The sequence below is a fragment of the Dermochelys coriacea genome, chromosome 1, assembly GCF_009764565.3.
Source record: "Dermochelys coriacea isolate rDerCor1 chromosome 1, rDerCor1.pri.v4, whole genome shotgun sequence".
NCBI lineage: Eukaryota > Metazoa > Chordata > Testudines > Dermochelyidae > Dermochelys > Dermochelys coriacea.
The window spans coordinates 105,357,391-105,380,888 of NC_050068.2; positions in this window are offsets into that span (position 1 = coordinate 105,357,391).

Sequence of the window (23,498 nt, forward strand, 5' to 3'; positions counted from 1 at the left end):
TAAGTGCTTCCTGGCCCAGTGTAAGGAGGGGGAGGACATAGATAGCTTCCTGACGGCCTTTGAGAATGCCTGCAAGATGCACAGGGTTGACACTGCAGACAGGCTTCAGTTTCTCACCCCCTTACTGGACCCCAAAGCTGTGGAGGTGTACAGCCGAATGACGGGGTGGAGGCAGGGGACCACGAACTGTTCAAAAAGGCCCTGCTCCGTAAGTTTGGGCTGACCTCCAAGATGTATTGGAAAAGGTTCCGGAGTCAGCGTAAAATGCCTGAGGTCACATACCTACAACTGGTCAACCGAATGCAGGGATATGCCTGCAAGTGGACAGCTGGGGCCCAAGCTTAAGAGGACCTGCTTGACCTAATTGTACTGGAGCAACTGTATGAACAGTGCCCTTCCAACCTGAGGCTATGGTTGGTGGACAAAAAGCTAGAGAACCCACAGCATGCAGGGCAGCTGGCCGACGAGTTTGTGAACAGTCGGTCAGGGGATAGCAGGGAGGAGTTCCAAAAGAACAGGCCCCCCACGATGCAGAGAGAGAATCACCATGGGACCTCCCAGTGGGGAAATATGGAGAACCCCCTCCCAAGGGGAACGCCTGGCATCAGGACCCTCTGACCCGCTAGAGGGGACCAACGTGACCTGAGCTGCTATCACTGTGGCCAGAGAGGCCACGTACGGACCCAGTGCCCCAGGCTCAGGGATAGACTGAGCAGAGCCAACCTACCCAGGGTTAACTGGGTAGGGACCCAGCTGGACGAGGGGCAGACGGCCCAGGCAAGGGGGACTGCCAGCTTACCACCTGCTCAGGAGGGCTGGATGTTCTGGACTCAAGGTTCTTGGGTTACAGGGTGGGCACAGGACTGTCCCTCCAGAGAGAGTGCCTTGTTCCCCTGGAGGTGGATGGGAGGAAGGTCAATGGATACTGGGATATGGGCACGGAGGTGATGCTGGCCCGGCCCGAGGTGGTGGCCCCAGATCGGGTGGTGCCCAACACCCACCTGACCCTGACAGGGGTGGGTGGGACCCCATTCAAGGTGCCCGTGGCAAGGGGTACACCTGAAATGGGGGGCCAAGGAGGGCCCCAAGGACTTGGGGGTGCATCACCATTTGCCCACTGAAGTTTTGATGGGGGGGACCTAGGGGACTGGCCAAGCAACCCCCAGACCCCCCTGGTTGTGACCCGTAGCCAGAGCCAGCAAAGGGCACTGTGCCCTGACCTTGGGGAGGGTACCACACCGGAAACCTGTTGGGGAGGGAGCGCCAAGTGGCATGGCTCAGAGAGGCTGTGGCCTCAGACCTGGCCAATGAGAGGGAACTGGGCCCCATCCCTTCCCCAACTGCTGAGTTCCAGGACGAGTTGCAGAAAGATCCCTCCTTGCGGAAGCTCAGGGAACCTGGCCGACCTCAGAGTGGTACGGACCATGAGGAGAGGTTGCCATGAGAGGTTCCTGTGGGAGAAGGGGTTCCTGTACTGAGAATGGGCTCCCCCAAGGCAAGTGAAGTCCTGTGGGATCAGGAGGCAGCTGATGGTACCCCAGAAGTATCGCTGCAAGCTACTGTACCTGGCCCATGACATCCCCCATCTCAGGGCACCAGGGAATCCGGCACACCTGGTAGAGGCTGCTACAGAACTTTTATTGGCCTGGGGTCTTTGCCACTGTAGGGCAGTATTGCCGATCCTGTGACCTCTGTCAGAGGGTGGGGAAGGCCTGGGACAAGGGGAAAGTGGCTTTGAGAGAAGCCATCATAGAGAAATCTTTCCAGAATGTGGCCATGGACATAATGGGACCTCTCAGGAAGACGACCCGGTTGGGGAAGAAGTACATTCTGGTGGTGCTACATTTTGCCATCGGCTACCCTGAGGCAGTGCCCTTAGCTTCCATTGAAGCAGACACTCCTGATGCGCTTCTGACCATTTTCAGCCGAGTGGGAAGGAAGTCTTGACAGACCAAGGATCCAACTTCATGTCGGCCCTGCTCCAGTGCTTGTGGGAGAAATGTGGGGTCTGGCACAACTGGGCCTCAGCTTATCACCAGTCCAATGGGCTGGTGGAGAGGTTCAATGGGATGCTAAAGATGATGCTGAAAACCTTTATGAACAAGCACCCGCAGGATTGGGACAAGTACTTACCTCACCTGCTGTTCACATACAGGGACATACCCAAGGAGTCTACCAGATTTTCACCTTTCGAATTGTTGTATGGAAAGAGGGTAAGGGGCCCCCTGGACCTGATGAGAGACGAATGGGAGGGGAAGGCCACTCCTAATGGAGAGTCAGTGGTGGAGTATGTCCTGATCTTCTGAGAGAGACTTGATGAACTCATGGGCTGGCCAGGGAGAATCTGGCTAGAGCCCAGAAGAAGCAGAAGGTCTGGTACGACGGCACAGCGCGGGCCCACGCCTACGCCACCGGGGATCCAGTGATGGTTCTCATCCCCGTGAGAAAGAACAAACTACAGGCTGCCTGGGAAGGCCCTTTCAAGGTTGGCAAGCAGCTAAATGAGGTAAACTATGTGGTGAAGCTGTCTAATCGGGCGCACCACCGCCGGGTGTACCATGTGAATATGATGAAGCCATATTATGCTGGGGGAATGTGGTGTTGGCTGTGTGAGGACATTGGGAGGAGCAGGGAGATAACCCTTTAGTAGATCTATTCCCTGGAACCAGAGCTGGTTCACCCCTGGAAACAATTTCCCTCTCGGATCAGCTAACCCCTGCCCAGCAAGCTGAGATCAGAGGGGTGCTGCATCCGTACCGTCAGCTGTTTTCCAACCAGCCTGGACGCACTAATCTGACTGTCCACCGGGTGCAGACAGGATCGCACCCGCTGATAAGATGCTCCCCCTTCCGAGTCACAGGGAAAACTGCTCAGGACCTGGAAAGAAAGGTCAGGGACGTACTGGCATTGGGGGTGATCCAGCCATCTGCTAGCCCTTGGGCCTCCCCGGTGGTGCTGGTCCCCAAAAAGGACGGGTCGATCCGGTTCTGGGTGGACTATCGGAAGCTCAATGCCATCACTGTATCTGATGCCTACCCCATGCCCAGGCCTGATGAGCTTCTAGACAAATTGGGAGGAGCTCGATACCTTACCTCCATGGACCTTACAAAGGGCTACTGGCAAGTGCCGCTGGATGCAGATGCCTGGCTGAAATCGGCCTTTATCACCCCTCTGGAGCTCTATGAGTTCCTGACCCTGCCTTTCAGCCTCAAGGGAGCACCGGCCATCTTCCAGCACCTGGTGGATCAGCTACTGAGGGGGATGGAGAGTTTTGCCGTGGCGTATATTGATGACATCTGTGTCTTTAGCCAGACCTGGGAGGACCATGTGTCCCAGGTTAGACAAGTGCTGGACTGACTCCAGGAGGCTGGGCTGACTGTAAAAACAGAGAAGTGCAAGGTGGGGATGGCTGAAATATCTTACCTGGGCCATCGGGTGGGGAGCGGCTGCCTAAAGCCGGAACCAGCTAAGGTGGAGGTGATCAGAGACTGTCCTGCTCCCCACATCAAAAAGCAGGTCCAAGCCTTTATTGGGTTGGCAGGATACTACTGTATTTCAAATTTGTGTTTCATTAAACTTTCATCTCAGCTGCATTTCCTGGATTTTTTTCCTGTAGTTTGGACTACAGACACTGACTATTATTTTTCCTTGGGTGCTCCACCCAAGGCTTCACCCTTGCTTCACCTCTTCCTACCCCTCTCTCCTCCCCAAGGTCCTGCCCTTGCTCCACCTTTTCCTGCCCCCACTCTGCCCCCTCTCCTGAGGTCCCCCACCTGTCACTCGCTGCTGTTTGCCCTCCCTTCTGCCAGCTGCTGAACAGCTTATTGGTGGCCCCATCGAAGAACTGTGGCTGATGGCTGCTGAGCACCTCCTATCTTTTTTCTATGGGTGCTTGAGCCCAGAGCACCCACTGAGTCGGCACCTATGGTTTGGACTATAAGAAAAAGGGTTAGATTTACCCCTCCCACATCAAAACCAATGGAAAGGATCTTACAAGGGTTAGTTCTTGGTCCTACTCTAGTTAACATTTTTATCAGTGACCTGGAAAAAAACATAAAATCATCATTGATAAAGTTTGCAGATGACACAAAAATTGCCAGAGTGGTAAATAATGAAGAGGACAGGGCACTGATTCAATGTGATCTGGAAAGCTTGATAAACTGAATATTGTTTGCTTGCACTAATTTTAATACGGTTAAATATAAATGTATACATCTGGGAACAAAGAAGGTTGGCTATATATCCAGGATGGGGGATTCTATCCTGGGAAGAATTTAATTTGAAAAAGATTTGGGAGTCATGATGAATAATTAGCTAGACATCAGTTCCAGGTGGCCAAAAGAGCTAATGCAATCTTGGGATGCATAAATGGGGGAATCTTGTTGGGGTAGAGAGGATGTTTTACCTCTCAAGTTGGGGCTAATGCATCTATAGCTGGAATACCATGTTCACTTCTGGTGGCCGCAATTTCAGAAGGATGTTGATAAATTGGAAAGGGTTAAGAACAGTCATGAGAATGATTAAAGGATTAGAAAACATGCCTTATAGTGATAAACTCAAGGAGCTGAATCTCTTTGATAAGCTAAAGAGATGATTAAGGGGTGACTTGATTACAGCTTATTAAATATTTGTTCCCCATCTAGATACTTATAACGTGCTCCTCAATTTAGCAGAGGAAGGTACACCATGATCCAATGTCTGGAAATTGAAGCTACACCTATTCAGACTGGAAATAAGTTGTACATTTTTAACTGCGAGTAATTAACCATTGGAACAATTTATCGAGGGTTGTGGTGGATTCTCCATCACTGACAATTTTTAAATCCAGATTGGATGCTTTTCTAAAAGATATGCTCTAGGAATTATTTAGGAGATGATCCATGGCTTGTGTGATAAAGGAGATCAGATTAGATGATCACAATGGTTCCTTCTGGCCTTGTAATCTATGAATTCTTGGTGACGAGTTCCTCACAGAGATTGTCCTACTGTATGACATTTGAAGAAATATTTGGTCCCCAGCAAAAAAAGCCACGAGGCCTGCACCCTACTCTGGTAGATCTCCTTGGATCTTTGGGAGGCCAGGATCATTCTAGAGAAGCCCTTTCTTCTTCTGTGGCTCCCTGTAAACGTACATCAAAAGAAGATGACTCTAAGGGCCATCTCTTTCCACAGCTACCCCTTCTGGGCAGAGTGAGGATCAAAGGAGAAATTAAGAAAGTCTGGGGTTGTATTAACTTTTCATGGTAAAAGCTTTGGGGATTGTGGGAGGAGAGGGGGAGACAATTTTGCATCTGCATAGTCTGGGGAGTGGCAGAGCATGGTGCGGTGGGGGAGTGGTGCCATAGAGGGACCCCATAGTGCACAGATCTCCCATGATGTAATCTAGCCAAAGTTGTATTTTTAGTTCTTTGAAAATATAAAAGGACCCTATTCTAACATCCTTATTCCACAAACAGCCCTATGGATTAAAATAAAATGGGAGTAAGTATTACTCACTGTGAATAAGAGTAGTAGAATCAGACCCTTAATTTTTTTTTCTTCACTCTAAATTTCTGAGAATTGGAATTTCAGGTCATTTTAAAATTTCATTTTATAATAAAGAAAAGAAGAAAAAATATAGCAAATTGTAATTTCCCAGAAGAGGGAAATGTGATTTCCAATGAGAGTTAACACAACATGGAAATTTAAAGCAATAGGAGGAAAAAGATGATTTTTTAAAATCGCCACTATCTTAAGAAAATCAATTCTTTATTGTCAATAGTTGTATGTAGGCAGTTTATGGTGTTTCGATAATTCTGACCTTTGTTGGGCTACATTGCTATGTGTCAATAAAATGAGGAGTCTAAACAAGTAAAAAGAAAAGTAGTACCTGTGGCACCTTAGAGATTAACAAATTTATTTGAGCATAAGCTTTCGTGAGCTACAGCTCACTTCATCGGACGAAAAGGAAAAGAAAAGGAAAAGAAAAGGAGTACTTGTGGCACCTTAGAGACTAACAAATTTATTTGAGCATAAGCTTTCATGAGCTACAGCTCACTTCATCGGATGTAGCTATAGCTCATGAAAGCTTATGCTCAAATAAATTTGTTAATCTCTAAGGTGCCACAAGTACTCCTTTTCTTTTTGCGAATACAGACTAACACGGCTGCTACTCTGAAACCTGTCATTAAACAAACAAAGCAATCCTTCTATATGTGTAGCTTGTTAAAATTCATGGTCAGGAGTGAACAGATTGCCCCAGGAAAACTCTCAGCCTGCTACTCTACTGGTACTCTACCACCAGCAGAGCCCCTTTTATTCAAGCCTCTCCTGGTGGTTGCCTCCAATTCTTTTGCAAATCTTTCCCTCCCCTCACAAATTTTTTGCCCATTGACTTTCTGTGGGTGGCTTGAAACATCTGGGCTGCAATCCTCCAGTGTATGTCCTGCACCCTCCTTTAAAACAATGGAACACAGACCAAGAACAGAGCAGCAATGTCCAAATGCAAAATCAGTAAAGAATAATGGAGCTGTTTAACATGTCTATTCATTATTCACACTCAATTAAGGCCCAAGTGAAGGTAGAGGAGCTCAGGACCTTACTTAGTCAGCCTCAAAAAAAGTTCTTGTGATTGTTACATCATGTTTCATTAGCCTGATTCAGTTTCGGTAATGCTAATTTTCCCCTGGATGTCAGGCCTATCACCAACAGCTGTCCTTTTACAGGAAGTTTCTGCAGTAGAAGCAGCCAAGTTAGTGCTGAGCTTGTAGAACTAGTATGGCTAAAGTTCTTCAGTCCGACAGAAGAAATGCTTTAAAAAAACACATAAAAATAACGTATAAGGCAAAATCTAGGGAATTAAATAGAAAAAAAAAACAAAAAATGTTTCCTGAAGAATTTTTAAAACATATAGCAGAGATAGGATTTTCTATTAAACTCTATAGGATACTTTAAAAAATATAGAAAAGCTAAAATTCTCTATTAAATGCTATAGAATTTGAGATTAATTTTTATAAAAACTTTTTTAGGGTTTGTCTAGCCGTTACATAGGTGCATAGTATGGGAGATAGGAGGCTGCAAGGAGCCTCTGCCTTCTTTATGTGATCTAAATAAGGACTGGGCAGAATGGTTAGTGCAGAGACTATCCTTTCTGCCCCAAGTCCCACTGTTTCCTATCCCCCCAAAGTACAGCTCAACTTTTCAATGATTTATTGAAAAAATGGCTGTTCCACATCAGGATGAAACTGACTCAGAACTTTTTGTGAAGTGACAGAGACAAAAGCCAAGTAGTTATGGCACTCACTTGAGATTCAGGAAATATGGGAGACCCGGTTTCAAGTTCCTGTTCTGCCTGATTCAGGGTAGGGATTTGACCCCAGATCTCTCACATCCTGTGTGAATGCCTGGGTAGTCTGGCGTGGGACTCTCTCAGTCTCTGCTGTTGCAGCTGTTCTACTTTATATAAATAATTAACTGTTAATTGGGACAGGACTTGATCCAGGGTGTCCCACAGTCCAGGCAAATGCCATAACTACTGGGCAATAGTCACTCTCTGGCTCAGTGAATATTTATACAAAGTGGAACAGCTCCAACAGGTGAGCTTGAAAGAGGCCCATCTCAGAATACCTGATAACTCAGTGATTAGACCACTGGGCTGGGATATGGGGAGCTGGGTTCAGGTCTCTGCTCTGAATCAGGCAGAAGAGAGACTTGAATCTGTTTCTCCTATGTTTTCTGTAATCCAGGTGAGTACCATGGCTATAATGGGATGAGGGTCTTTCTGGCTTTGAACAGAAATTCCACTTTGGACCTGAGAATCCTTGCCAATGGGCATTTCATCCTTCCACAGGAAAATAACATTGGCATTTTTCACCAGAAAAATTCCTGACCAGCTCTACCCCAAACAGGGTAAGGTGGTACAGTGAGGGGGGTAGTAGAGTGCACTTTTCCCATCTGCACTTTCCCCCGCTTTCCCTTGCGCTAAAGGAGTTGGCAGATGTGATTGCAGAGATTGCATTATCTTTGACAACTCCTGGCAATCGGGGGAGGTCCTGGAAGATTGGAAAAAGGCTAATGTAGTGCCCATCTTTAAAAAAGGGAAGAAGGAGGATCCAGGAAACTACAGGCCAGTCAGCCTCACCTCAGTCCCTGGAAAAATCATGGAGCAGGTCCTCAAGGAATCAATTCTGAAGCACTTAGAGGAGAAGGAAGTGATCAGGAACAGCATGGATTCACCAAGGGCAAGTCATGCCTGACTAACCTAATTGCCTTCTATGGCAAGATAACTGGCTCTGTGGATGAGAGGAAAGCAGTGGAGGTGTGATTTCTTGACGTTAGCAAAGCTTTTGATACAGTCTCCCACAGTATTCTTGCCAGCAAGTTAAAGAAGTATGGGCTGGATGAATGGACTATAAAGTGAATAGAAAGCTGGCTAGATTGTCAGGCTCAATGGGTAGTGATCAATGGCTCCATGTCTAGTTGGCAGCCGGTATGAAGCGGAGTGCCCCAAGGGTCTGTCCAGGGGCCGGTTTTGTTCAATATCTTCTGGAGGATGGTGTGGACTGCACCCTCAGCAAATTTGCAGATGACACTAAACTGGGAGGAGTAGTAGATAGGCTGGAGGGTAGGGATAGGATACAGAGGGACCTAGACAAATTAGAGGACTGAGCCAAACGAAATCTGATGAGGTTCACAAGGACAAGTGCGGAGTCCTGCACTTAGGATGGAAGAATCCCATGCATTGCTACAGACTAGGGACCAAATGGCTATGCAGCAGTTCTGCAGAAAAGGACCTAGGGGTTACAGTGTATGAGAAGCTGGATATGAGTCAACAGTGTGCCCTTATTGACAAGATGGCTAACGGCATTTTGGGCTATATAAGTAGGGGCATTGCCAGCAGATCAAGGGACATGATCATTCCCCTCTATTCAACATTGGTGAGGCCTCATCTGGAGTACTGCATCCAGTTTTGGGCCCCGCACTACAAGAAAGATGTGGAAAAATTGGAGGGCGTCCAGCGGAGGGCAACAAGAATGATTAGGGTACTGCAACACATGACTTATGAGGAGAGGCTGAGGGAACTTGGATTGTTTAGTCTGCAGAAGAGAAGAATGAGGGGGAATTGATAGCTGCTTTCAACTATCTGAAAGGGGGTTCCAAAGATGATGGATCTGTTCTCAGTGGTAGCAGATGACAGAACAAGGAGTAATGGTCTCAAGTTTCAGTGAGGGAGGTTTAGATTGGATATTAGGAAAAACTTTTTCACTAGAAGAGTGGCGAAGCACTGGAATGTGTTACCTAGGGAGGTAGTGGAATCTCCTTCCTTTGAGGTTTTTAAGGTCAGGCTTGACAAAGCCCTGGCTAGGATGATTTAGTTGGGGATTGGTCCTGCGTTGAGCAGGGGGTTGGACTAGATGACCTCCTGAGGTCCCTTCCAACCCTGATATTCTATGATTCTATGATTAGTGATCTTCAGGTGATGCACCCCCACTACAGGGCTGTGCTTGAATAGCATCATTTGGTGCTTAATTACTATACAATCATTTTGGTTTTATCCTGATTAATTCTATAGTACATTTCTGATAGGTCAGCTGGGTCATAAAGACACTGGGCCTTCTATTGGAAACTGAGCTTATGCTGTTGTTTCTGTTCTGCTTTCTCATTGATGGAGGTACTTGCCCTCGCAACCTAAAATTCCCCTGTACCTAATCCATGCTGCTTCTCACCTTGCTTCTTTCTATGAGTACAGACTTGACTGTAGTTGTGCTTTGTTGTTTCTGAGAGATGAAATATGCACCTGTTTTGAGGTCAGTTCCATTCTTAAGTACCTGTTCATATACCACACAGCTTACATAGGTGGGATCACAGGGGTCAGTGGAAAAATACTTCTACATCTACGCCCTTCGTTTCCCTTGTACTATGTACAATGATTTGCATGTTGCTTGTGTGGAACAGCAGAGACAAAAACCTGGCAATTTCCTTCACTTCTGTTACTCCCTTTGGCCTCTTGTTCCAATAACTACTTCTCTTCTAACTTCTGGGATGGCATGTGTGTATTGTGTTTGGACACTGATGAAGTGAGATGCTAGCAGAGCACTACGTGAGTTCTACGTTCCTGTGTGTGTTAGACGTATCCTCTAGAGGGCATTCCACAATCCTCCTCCATTTTATCCTAATAATTAATAGGCTTTGTGGCAGCAGCAGCAGTATCTCTCAGAATTAACCCAGAAATACATCATCCCTAGATGAAACCTTCCTTTCAAGTAATATCACACTAATATGGACATCAACCTGATGCTCCATACCATGTGCTCCGCATCTGCTGGTCTGAAAAGGAGGTTTCTAGACCTAACTGCCCACTTGTCACAGTCAAAGTGAGCAAAACAGAGTGACAACTCTGTGTAACAACCTGTTGTGATCTACAGATAGCACAAATGCTAGGGTGTGGTGATGAAGCCCAATTGATGCTGGTGTTATGACTAGTTATTTTAATCTGCCTGGGGCTTGAAATTGTCTGATGAGCAGACAAATATCTCTGATTTTTTGCTGACACGGCTTTCTCTTCATTATATGTTGATGACTAATAATGGCAGTTAGTATATTTTATATTAGACACTGTTTATCACAGAAATGATACAGGGTTCCATAATCCTCCTACAAGAATCCTGTTACAAAGAAAATTAATTAAATAATGACAACCTTTGCAGCTAAGACTATGAATGCACATGAAATTGCTTAATGCCAAAGACTGTCATTAAAATAAAAGATTGACCACTAAATACCATGCAGTTAGTACATTTCATATCAGATCGGATGGGATGCTGCTTGAATTCTGAAAATCAAGTAGCCAATACTCACAGTAAATTGTTCCCAATCAGTCCATAGTGGAGGGGAAAAATTGCAAAAGACTTTCTCACGGAAGAAATAGACCTGTTTGCCGACATTCTTAGAGCAGAAAAACAAGCTAAATTTGTTGAGCAAATTATTTTCTTATCTCCTTTAAATAAGTATATAGACAAATGTTTAACCCTGCATTGTTTATTGGAGAGAAGGATGGGGCTACTGTTTGAATAAAGTGCATTTAATTCATATTTAAGAACACAATAAAAATCCTTATTATTTTCTGAAAGATTCTATGAAGTAAACTTTCAAACCGCAACAGTGTGGTTCTTTTGTCTAAGTAAAAAATCACCACAAATATTTAAATTGGACTACATTGTGACCATTTCCAGCCAAAATCTAGAAATCTCTTGTAAAAACACATGCAGTTTATTGTTATTGCCAACTGAACAAAAAAAAAATCAGAGATAACAAGATCCATTCTCTTAGTAGCAGCTATGAATTTGAATGACTTCAGTTTCGAAAAGAAACTAATTCTCTTGAAAACCCCTGTAGGATTCATATTTCATCTGTAAGTTTTGCATATTATCTAAAAGATAGATTTTAGCATTTCCCTTGGCAAATCTCCAAAGGGCTTGGAAATGTACTTGTTTTATCTAGTGTGGCTTAAAAAAACCCCCAGAAAACTCAGGCAACTGTTCCTGAAGAAGTGTCTACTTCTGAAATGAGACCCACTTCACTCTTCCTGTCACATCCCAGCTCTCTGTGAAGAGAGGTCTTTTTAAAGAGGTTCTGCTTATCTTGTTTTACTTTGAAACCTGTTCAAAGGAAAGAAGAAAGTTCCCACTTAGCCTAGTTAGCCCTCGTCTAGATCATTTGGTTTGTTTTTGTAAAAGCTCTCTCTTTAAAGATAAGGGTCTTTACATTGTGTCAGGTAATTTGAGTTAAGTTTTTGTGTTATATGCTTTTCTATCTCGGTACTTAGATGGCTTTCATCACTGTAGTATCTGAGTGCCTCACCATCACTGGGTTTTAGCCTCAGAACACCCCCTGTGAGGTATGCAAATACTGTCTTAATGTTATAGCTGAGGAACTGAAGTACAGGGAAGATTAAGTGATATGCCTAAGGTCACACAACAGGTCTGAGGTTTTGCTAGGAACTGAATCCTGATTTCTTGAGTCCTAGTTTAGTGCCCATATCCATGAGACCATCCTTCCTCCCCTTTTTTCAATGACAATTAAATAAATACCTTCTGTTGAGAGGTTTCAGAGTGCTAGCCGTGTTAGTCTGTATCAGCAGAAAGAACGAGAAGTACTTGTGGCACCTCAGAGACTAACAAATTTATTTGAGCATAAGCTTTCTTGGGCTAAAGCCCACTTCATCAGATGCATGCAGTGGAATATATATATATATATCTATATATATATATCTATATTTTCCTACTGTATTTTCCACTGCATGCATCTGATGAAGTGGGCTTTAGCCCACGAAAGCTTATGCTCAAATAAATTTGTTAATCTCTAAGGTGCCACAAGTACTCCTCGTTTTTTCTTCTGTTGAGAGTAACATCAAAGCCACACTCATAACTCCAACATATTGTAAATGGAGCAGAACAATCATCTCAGGATAACAGCTAGGCAGTGCTACATAAGGGCTGGATTCTGTGAGATGCTGAGTGCTCAATGCTTCTTGGGAAGTGTTCAGCATCTAGCAAGATGGAGTCCTAAATACTGAGGTGTATTTATATTTATGTCAAGATATTTATTTCAAGATGAGACAAAGCTCTAACACAATGCTGGCACTGCTGAAGTGGAGCTGATTGGTTGGGACATCAGGAGCAGTGTCCCTTACTGCTATGGTGATTGTGTGAAGACGGGATCACTGGCAAACTAGGATCTGGATTGGTACCCTATTCTATCTAAAAAGGTGCAACAGCACCTCTATAACTCTGTGTATTCCTACCCATGTAGTAGATATGCTGTTTTCTTCAAAGATCTGTAGTATTTTTCAACCTGGTAGGCTTTGAATGGCATTCATGAAACTGTTTTCCAAATTAACAACCAAGGCAAGGTGCATCTACTGTAGTAACCAATATATAGCAAGCCAGGGAATGAATGAATCTGCACTGGGCTATGTACTAGGGGAACAAATTCTGGTGAGCAAGCCCATCCCAGATGCAGTGCTTGCAGCTGTTTGTTCATTAGGTTAAGCCTCCATTGTGACGGGGGTCTATGTTCAGGATACATAGTACTGAATGCAACTATGAGTATACTCTTGAGCTCACACATAGCTCACTGTAGTATGCCTAAGGCCCATTGTGACTCAATTTTGAGCTAAAATATTTTTCAGGCTACATATTCAAGAGATGACAACTCTCTTAATGAGCTCAAACTGTTTATTGCCCAAAAGGAGGACTTGTGGCACCTTAGAGACTAACAAATTTATTTGAGCATAAGCTTTCGTGAGCTACAGCTCACTTCATTGGATGCATTCAGTGGAAAATACAGTGTGGAGATTTATATACACAGAGAACATGAAACAATGGGTGTTACCATACACACTATAAGGAGAGTGATCAGGTAAGGTGAGCTATTACCAGCAGAAGAGCGGGGCGGGGGGGAGAAACCTTTTGTAGTGATAATCAAGGTGTGCCATTTCCAGCAGTTGACAAGAACATCTGAGGAACGGGGGGGGGGGGGGGGGGGGGGGGGGGGGGGGGGAAGGCGTGGGAGGGGGAATAAACATGGGAAAATAGTATTACTTTGTGTAATGATCCATCCACTCCCAGTCTTTATTCAAGCCTAAGTTAATTGTATCCAGTTTGCAAATTAATTCCAATTCAGCAGTCTCTCGTTGGAGTCTGTTTTTGAAGTTTTTTTGTTGAAGAATTGCCACTTTTAGATCTGTAATCGAGTGACCAAAGAGATTGAAGTGTTCTCTGACTGGTTTTTGAATGTTATAATTCTTGACGTCTGATTTGTGTCCATTTATTCTTTTACATAGAGACCGTCCAGTTTGGCCAATGTACGTGGCAGAGGGGCATTGCTGGTACATGATGGCATATATCACATTGGTAGATGTGCAGGTGAAGGAGCCTCTGATAGTGTGGCTGATGTGATTAGGCCCTATGATGGTGTCCCTTGAATAGATATGTGGACACAGTTGGCAATGGGCTTTGTTGCAAGGATAGGTTCCTGGGTTAGTGGTTCTGTTGCGTGGTGTGTGGTTGCTGGTGAGTATTTGCTTCAGGTTGGGGGGCTGTCTGTAAGCAAGGACTGGCCTGTCTCCGAAGATCTGTGAGAGTGATGGGTCATCCTTCAGGATAGGTTGTAGATCCTTGATAATGTGTTGGAGAGGTTTTAGTTGGGGGCTGAAGGTGATGGCTAGTGGCGTTCAGTTCTTTTCTTTGTTGGGCCTGTCCTGTAGTAGGTAACTTCTGGATACTCTTCTGGCTCTGTCCATCTGTTTCTTCACTTCAGCAGGTGGGTATTGTAGTTGTAAGAATGCTTGATAGAGATCTTGTAGGTGTTTGTCTCTGTCTGAGGGGTTGGAGCAAATGCGGTTGTATCGTAGAGCATGGCCGTAGAAAATGGATTGTGTGGTATGGTCTGGATGAAAGCTGGAGTCATGTAGGTAGGCATAGTGGTCAGTAGGTTTCCGGTATAGGGTGGTGTTTATGTGACCATCGATTATTAGCACTGTAGTGTCCAGGAAGTGGATCTCTTGTGTGAACTGGTCTAGGCTGAGGTTGATTGTGGGATGGAAATTGTTGAAATCATGATGGAATTCCTCAAGGGCTTCTTTTCCATGGGTCCAGATGATGATGATATCATCAATGTAGCACAAGTAGAGTAAGGGCATTAGGGGATGAGAGCTGAGGAAGCGTTGTTCTAAGTCTGCCTTAAAAATGTTGGCATAGTGTGGGGCCATATGGGTACCCATTGCAGTGCCGCTGATTTGAAGGTATACATTGTCCCCAAATGTGAAATAGTTATGGATGAGGACAAAGTCACAAAGTTCAGCCACCAGGTTTCCAGTCGGAGAACACTTCAATCTCTTTGGTCACTCGACTACAGACCTAAAAGTGGCAATTCTTCAACAAAAAAACTTCAAAAACAGACTCCAACAAGAGACTGCTGAATTGGAATTAATTTGCAAACTGGATACAATTAATTTAGGCTTGAATAAAGACTGGGAGTGGATGGGTCATTACACAAAGTAAAACTATTTCCCCATGTTTCTTCTCCCCCCCCCCCCCCCCGCTGTTCCTCAGACGTTCTTGTCAACTGCTGGAAATGGCACACCTTGATTATCACTACAAAAGATTCTCCCCCCTCCCCGCCCCACTCTCCTGCTCGTAATAGCTCGCCTTACCTGATTACTCTCCTTACAGTGTGTATGGTAACACCCATTGTTTCATGTTCTCTATGTATATAAATCTCCCCACTGTATTTTCCACTGAATGCATCCAATGAAGTGAGCTGTAGCTCACGAAAGCTTATGCTTAAATAAATTTGTTAGTCTCTAAGGTGCTGCAAGTCCTCCTTTTCTTTTGCGGATACAGACTAACATGGCTGCTACTCTGAAACCTGTTTAATACCCGATTGTCAGAGGTGCTGAGCAGCCGTAGCTTCTCGTGATGGGAGCTGTGGGTGCTCAACATCTCTGAATATCAAACCACCAGTGTCCGGACACAGGTTGGGAGGAAGACTACAGTTTTTGTTTTCTTGCTGATTTCATACTGTCTATTAAAATAGATTGGGTGAGATCCTCAGTCAGTATACATTGGTGTAGCTCAATTGAAATCATCAACTGAGGATCTGGTTCAGCAAATCAAGAAGAAAGCAAAGCACAATGGTAATTTTAAATACCATCTTGAAATGAGATCCTTTTGAATCTGTGTTCCTCTCTTCCTCCCTTACTCCCACTTTGTCTATAGCTCAGAGAAACTGAAAGATGAAGAGCTGTAAGTGTGACATAAGCAGCAAAACACCGGATTAGAGAGGGGTATGGGAATTCCTTGTGTTCAGCCATTAGACACCAGACTTTGCCATGCAAAAGAAAATGATTTATTGTGGGAAAGAAAGAAAGAGCACATAAATAAATCAATGTGGAGCTGAGTTGTCTCTCAACTTCAGAGCTCTTTAATTTCCTTCCTTCCTTCCACTTTTTTGCACTTTCTAAAGCTTCTTAGTCCAATGAGAAGAGCCTTTGCCCTTTATATGTGCGTTACCCAAGGTCTGTCTTCCTGTTGGCATTTTGAGTACCATAGATTATAATGGGGACCCCCAACTGTTCCCTTTGACTTTTTACTTCAGATCTTCCATAGCTATCAAAGTCCTGTTCGAGGATGCTCTACAGTAGTCTGAAAAGCACTGAAATGCTTTTAGAGTGCAAGCTTTTCATACTATGAAACAGTCTTGGGTCATATGCTAGGGTAGCCATTTAAAAGTAAAAAAAATACTTTTCAGAAAAGGGGGAAAAACACCATTTCTTCATTCAATTTCAATACCCCAGGAGCCACTGACATTTCACTTTTGTTTTTTTTAATAGACTTGGGAGAATACCTGAAGCTTAATAACTAAAAAGTATCATTAAAAACATATCTGCTCATAGGCGCCAACTTCTTCTGATGCTGGTGGGTGCTCGCACCCCCCTGCCCCTGACTCCACACCTGCCCCGCCCCCATTCCAACCCCTTCCCCAAAGTCCCTGTCCCAACTCTGCCCCCTCCCTGCCCCATTGGACCCCTTTCCCCAAATCCCCACCCCCACCCCACCTCTTCCCCACTTCCTCCCCTGAGCGCGCCACATTCCCGCTCCTCCCCTCTCTCCCACAGCTTGTTACGCTGTGAAACAGCTGTTTTGCGGTGGCAAATGCTGGGAGGAGAAGCAGGGACAAGGTGTGCTTGGGGAGGAGGCGGAGGTGAGCTGGGTGGGGAGCTGCCGGTGGGTGCAGAGCACCCACTAATTTTTCCCCATGGGTGCTCCAACCTTGGAGCACCCATGGAGTCGGTGCCTATATATCTGCTCACCTTTCTGAATTTAAACAAGTCAACTACTCACATTAAATAATTCACTTCCTACATACTTGTTTTTGAGTTTATTCCCCTAGATTAACTATCCTTGTCCAGGTTGAATGTTGTTTTGTTATTTTGTGTGCATTTCTGAGTTAATAATAATACTTGACACATCTACATGTTCCATCTACCACCAACAATATGTATTTATTGGGTGCCCGACACTACAAATGCACCCTAAAGTTTTAAAAGTGGCCTGTGATTGTGGTTGCCTCTGCTTGTCTAAAGTTGGGTATCCACAAATGGAAGAAACTAACATAACTTTTGAAAATTTCGGTTTAAATAACTACTCTTTGCACAACGCTGTGAGGCAGTATGCTAAGTGTAGGCAACCTGTATCTCTAATTTGTTTGCTGCATACTTTATCTTCACATGCAATGAAATCGGCTCCCTGCCGCAGAGGCAGCTGCCATTCACTCTGTGACAAGAGGAGTGCAAGCAGTGCTCTGTAATGGACACCTTACTTTTTGTCACTCTTGTTTTGTTCCTCCCCTCCTGTCATACAGGAGAGATAATCCTGAAAGAGAGAATTGGCTTCTATTTGTATATGGAAAACCACAACAGTAATTATTAATTCTGATGAAGAAGAGGAAACTGAAGCATAGAGTAAAGTGACTTGCCCAAATGAAAAGGAGGTGATTAGAGCAAGAATTGAACTCAGAAGGTCCCTTTCAATGCCATGTTTGTTTTTTATCACTATTTTAAAAATTTTCATTGAAGTGGAATTCTAATTAAAATTATTTTTAATAATTTCTGCTGTCCCAAACAGTTCTACATGTCCCATTAGATCTGAGTGCCTCTAAATCTCATTGTATTATCTCTCTGCCCCACTTCTGAGAGTTAAATTCAACACCCAGTTTACTCCCTCATCCAGATTATTATTTATGATCTTAAATAACATTGGGTGTAACAACAATCCCTGTGGTAAACCTGTAGCTGAGACGCCACAAATGAACACATTACCATTTACCATTAGCCTTTGTTTACAATAGTTGCCTGCCTCTCTCCCCCACTCCCCAGATCTCATAATTCAGGAGTGCACTGTCAGTTGAATGAGTTATGATATTTGGCCAGTTGCTGACCAGCTGAGTACCATCATCCCCTTCCTGGAAACAGCTGCCAGAACAAGAGGTAAGAAGCACTCTGTATTAAGGTGATAAGACATAGAAGGAGAACAGCAATACTGGGAGGTGAGAACAACCAGGGGAGCTGGGAGTGCTAAGATAGCAAAGGGTTGAAGACGAGAATAGCATCAGAAAACAGAGGAGGAGGGTAGTGACTCAGACAGTAAAAGGGAATGGTTGTGAGGTGGGAAAGGCAGATGTGATAGTTGGAGGGGAGAAGGCAGAACTGATGGAAGTGGAAAGGGAGTGGGAAACTGTGAATGGCAAGAAACCAGGTCTCAGTCAGTGAAATCTGTATTAATTGCTCACTTAAGACATCAACAAAAAGTGATCTCTTAAAAGGTAAAATAAAATTGCACAATTTATTATACATAATGACTACCATTTGTTTTGTTATTAAAAATACACAGATGAATGCAAAATGCAGAGTTTCTTGGGCGCAGAGTGTAGTATTGGTGCATGCTTTATGGACCCTGAAATCAGGAGGTTCAGCTGCTCTCTATGGGATGGGTGCTGGTTGTGACACACATGACAATTTCCTGCCATATCTTTAGGAGACCTTATTGAATGAAGTTTAAGTATCTTTGGGTCCATTATATTAAATGAATGGCTTATGTATTATTGCGGGCCAGGATGGAATATAGCCTTTTGTGGGGGGAGATGTGACAATGTGAGCCCTGGGGGTTCAAAGGATTATACCGAACAATATGCCAGACAAAATGAACTTTTGGAACAAAATATGTTAAGTGGTTTTCCTGGGGAATATCTAGGGAAAGGTGGATGCAAAAAGCAAGACTTTGGAAACTATGCCCTGAGGAGGGGCCATTGTCAGCTGATCACCTCTCACATGAGGCCAGCTCAAAGGCCCAAGCTGTATAAAGGAAAGACTGAGCTATTTATGGTTGTTCAGGTTCTGAAAATGAGACAGTTATGGACTTGTAACCACAGGGAAAATATAGTTGTGTGTTTTGAAGAACTGACAACTAGAAGAGCCCAAAGTTGGAGTTGAGGTGACCTCTGGTAAATATTTTAGCATCCATGTAGATTCTTTTATTGTTTTTAATGTTTTCTCTCCAATGCTTTCACCTTAAGAATAAAAGTGCTTGCTTAACTGTGGGCAATTATTGCTGTTCATAACCTTCAAAGAGAAAACAAAGTGCAGGCACAGGCCTCTTTAGGCAGTCTGGGAACATAAGAGGAAACTGTAAAGCCTGGAAAAAACCCAATCAGGAGGGAGAGAGTCACAGGTCTCTGTTCAAGAGAAGTGATGGCTGAGGAGTTGTGAGCCTAGAGTGAATGCCCTCGAGGGACCACTGAGGGGAATACAGGAGCAGATGCCCTGAACTGTGATGCTGTTGTCTGAATTTTTGGAGATCTGGTAGCTTAATACAGGTTATTTTATACTGTGCAGATAATTTTATGTTTTTAAGACTACTCTGGAGTAGCTGCTTAAGGCTGTTGTTTTGCTTACTAAAATTTGTCTTTATCACAAGTTTCACTGTATTCTGAAATATTAAAAACCAGGTATTTTAAATTATGAAGAAATAGTTCCAACTTGGATACAAATCAATTGGAGTTGCAGCTCAAATAAATCTCCCTCAATTCAGTTGCTTATATGAATCTTCAAAACTTCTGAGGGCTTCTCACGCCTTCCTTTTTTTGCTCCATCTTTCTCCCTTACTCCTCCCAATTCAATCCCATTCTTCATTACTCACCAAAATCCAAGTTGATCCTTAACGTTCTTCTCTTTTCCACTAAGTAAACAGTCAGTAACCAGTTTGTCCTGTTCTTTGTTGTCCTCTCACAATACTTCTTCCCCTTCCCTTTTTCCATGACCACTAAACTTCACTCACCTCCCATACCAAATCCAAGGTCTTTTCTACCTTCTGAAGCCCCCTGCCTCCCCATCCCCACCTACTTTAATTTTAGTGACATTCTGACAAGCTCCCACTGAGTCTTAGCTTGTGAATGGTGAATCTGGAGGTTCCCTTTGGATGAACATTCAACAGTTCTGATGCTTTCCAGAGGTGTTTGGTCCAGCAATCCGGTTGGAACTGGAAATCTCCTGAGACAGGCTTTGTAGTAAGATTTCTTGTTCTTTTTTCACCACTGATCAATAGCTAAGAGAAACCTCAGGATTAGAGCTGGTAGAAAATTTTTAAATGTGTTTTTTAATGAAAAAAATGTTTTTAATGAGAAAAATTGTTGAAAAATGTCATTTTGGGGGAAATGTACACGTTTTTAAAAGAAAAAAGTTGAAAATCTAGAGAGAGAGAGAGAAGCAAAAATGTAAGTGTTCAAATTTTTCCCCTCTTCCTGCTCTATGGCACAGTAAACAGGCTCCAGGCACATGGGAAATTAGATTCCGTCAGGCTCTAGGCTCACTGAGCTAGTGACTACAGTGGGAACCATGCTGATGCGGCAAAGGGGGCTTGAAGGTCACCTGGTGATCCAACCTCTTCTAAGACACCCCTGGCTGAAACTTCCTAATTTTCAAAATTTCAATTATTCGTTTTCATGAAAAATTTAGATTAAAGTTCGCTGTTCTTCATTTTTTGACCAGTTCTATTCCCAGGAAGCAGACAGAAGGAGCTGCCTCTTACCACAAAGCCTCTGAAAGCCAGCCAGTGCACAGGGACAGTAAAACCACTATTAAACCCCTTAAGGTGACGTAATATGTAGTTGCTTCCCTGGGCAGCTTGGCTGGCTGCTGCCTGAAGGGGGAAGAGGAGCAGGACCCTCCCTTCTTCCCACAGACCTTCAGGTAGCTTGATGGAATGGTGAATACATTGACTGTGATTGTGCCCATCCTCATCACAGGATTGGAAAGGGGGAGATTTACTTGGCCTGCCTCTTCCCTTGCATACCTGGGCAAAGTCTTACCCTATGTTTTCATGCAGTTTTGCAGTGTGTAAGGGGCCCTTTCCTTCTGCGTCCCCCCACCCCAATCTCTTTGATTTAAAAAGCCATCAGAAGTTCAGAAATCATAGGAACTGTATCTTGGTGAGAGGCCTGGCCTCTTAAATGAAAAATGATTGAACATAAACAGGTGAAAATAATCAAAAGAGTCAAATCTGCTCTTAACATGGTAAATCCTGTGGGTCAAGTCTGCTTGGCGCTGAAATGGGCAGGCCTGGAATCTCACATTTCCCTGGGGTGTGACTAATGCAGCTCTAAAACAACACACGTAATCCCAGAGTATTAAGGCACTCATAAAAGAACACGTCTCTAAGTATAGATGTATCCCACGGAGTGTGTGCCAGCTTTACAATGCTGGTTCACAGTCAGACTGTCTCAGTTTCGAATATGCTGGTGCTAATGCAGATCTCTCTCTGTTTCACAGTGAAACACTAGTCACATTATTGGAGTCTCCACTGCCATTTCTAGGTGTCTGGGGCCAGTATTTTATTCAGCTGTCCCTTCTTATGCAAGGGTGGAATAGGTCATCTAAAAGCTTACATTTGCTTACATTTCTCTGTTCAATACATGGTAGAAAAGTTTGTGACATGGACTTGCAGTTCTTTTTTGTGTCATGATAAATAGGCATGTATACAGTGTTGTTGTAGCCATGTTCGTCCCAGTATATGAGAGCGGGTGGATGAGGTAATATCTTTTATTGGACCAAATTCTGTTGGTGAGAGCTACATAGAGCTCTGAGGTCTGGAAAGGTGCATGGTGTCACAGTTAAATACAAATGTACCTTTCCCAGACCTCAGGAAGAGCTCCTTGTCAAAAAGCTTGTCTTTCTCTTGTCTTGTAGGGGCAGTTCAGTTGCTATGAGAGTTCATGTATATCTGGTACTTAAATTCACTGCTGAGTATTTATCAAGATTTCATACACAAAAAAGGATGTATTTTCCTCTGTTACAGTGATGCATCCCCATTGAACCAATCAGTGTTGAGGCTACATGCATTAGATACGAACAGCAGCCTTTCTTTGATCTGGTAGAGAAATACTTTTGCAGGGAATTTCACATATCAAAAAAATCGAAGCCTGGCCCTTTGTGAAATTCTGCAACAAGAAAGCAAACCCAGAAATAAAGCAGTTTGTTGCAATCAAAGCAGAATAATGGAGATTCTTGAACTTTTCATGGTTTTGTGTCTGATGTCTAGGTAAAGGCTAAGGGCCACATCCATGTAACCCCATGCAAAACAGCCTTTGACTAGTCCATATATGAAAAATGATCCTTTGTATCCAAAACCCTGATGAAAAGTTTGAGTAAAACTATTTATTGCACATAAATCACATGTTCATTTTATAGTTTTTTTTTCTGAATACCATTCCACAAGATTAACAACCCGAATCATTTGTTCACAAGCAACCGATCCACTTTTTCAGTTGCTTGAGTGCAAAAGGAGAATCTGAAGCCATGAAAACACTTGTCTGGTTTAAGCAAGAAGGGCCATATTACTCCACCTTCTGAGCTGGACTTTGGAGATGCTTGAGAAGGAAATGAGAGGAACCCTCCATGCAGGCTGGGCAGCTTCTGTGGAGCTGCTCCATTGAGGTTACTTTAGCATAATCGCTGGAGTAGCCTATGCTGTTCCCTTTCAGTGACCCCTCCATGGGAGAAGGTTTAGAAGATTTGTGCAGTAGCATATTTCTAGCCCTGCTTCCATCCTTCTCCATGCTTAGCTCCCACCCTAACTGTTGCTATACATGGATCCCCACACCTAATCCAGCCTACCCCTTATACAGCAGAATGGCACTAGTTCTGTTGCCAAGGAGACCTCAGCAGCTGCAGATGAGGAGGCTAGGTTTGACTTGATGGACATGATCTTGAAAAGCAGCCTTCTTTTTTGCAGGTGTAAGAACAAATTATCTTAATTTTGCTCTTTTGTGTGATTTTAGTGACAGATGGGGTAGGAAAGCCACCTGATTTCTTTGAGGATTCCTCCAGCAAGGTGATGTCCCCAGCTAACTCTGAGGTGGCTTCGTGCAGCTCCCAGCATAGAGGAAGAGACAAGGCTGGGCAATACTGTGGTCTGGCTATTCTCACTTAGTATACTACCTTCTAAAGTCAATAGCCTGGCAGCATACTTTGAAGCATCCCTGAGGCGGATCTAAATTATGCTAAGGCCAGTATAACTCTCATGCCCAAGAATCAAGGAGCCACAACTAGCTTCTTTGAAGCCTCACCCTTCCCAGCTGCATTGAATACTAGGCAGAGTTGAGAATCTAGCAGTTTTTTGTTCACACATCATTGTGCTTACACTGGAGCAGTCATAATAAAGTGTGGGCAATAATGCTACCATTTAGATGTCTAAATACCTGATTTGCGGGCACTGTCTGGTACGTATATGCCTCAATGTCAGCATTTACAGCTGCAGTTTGCAGGTGCAATTATTTGCCTGGAAAAAATGGAGTCTCGATTCAGGCCTTAAAGCACAATGTAAGAATGGCTAATCATGTTCTTACTAAAAAACAAACAAAAAACATCTAAAAACTATTTTTTCAGAAGTTGAGACCTATGATAA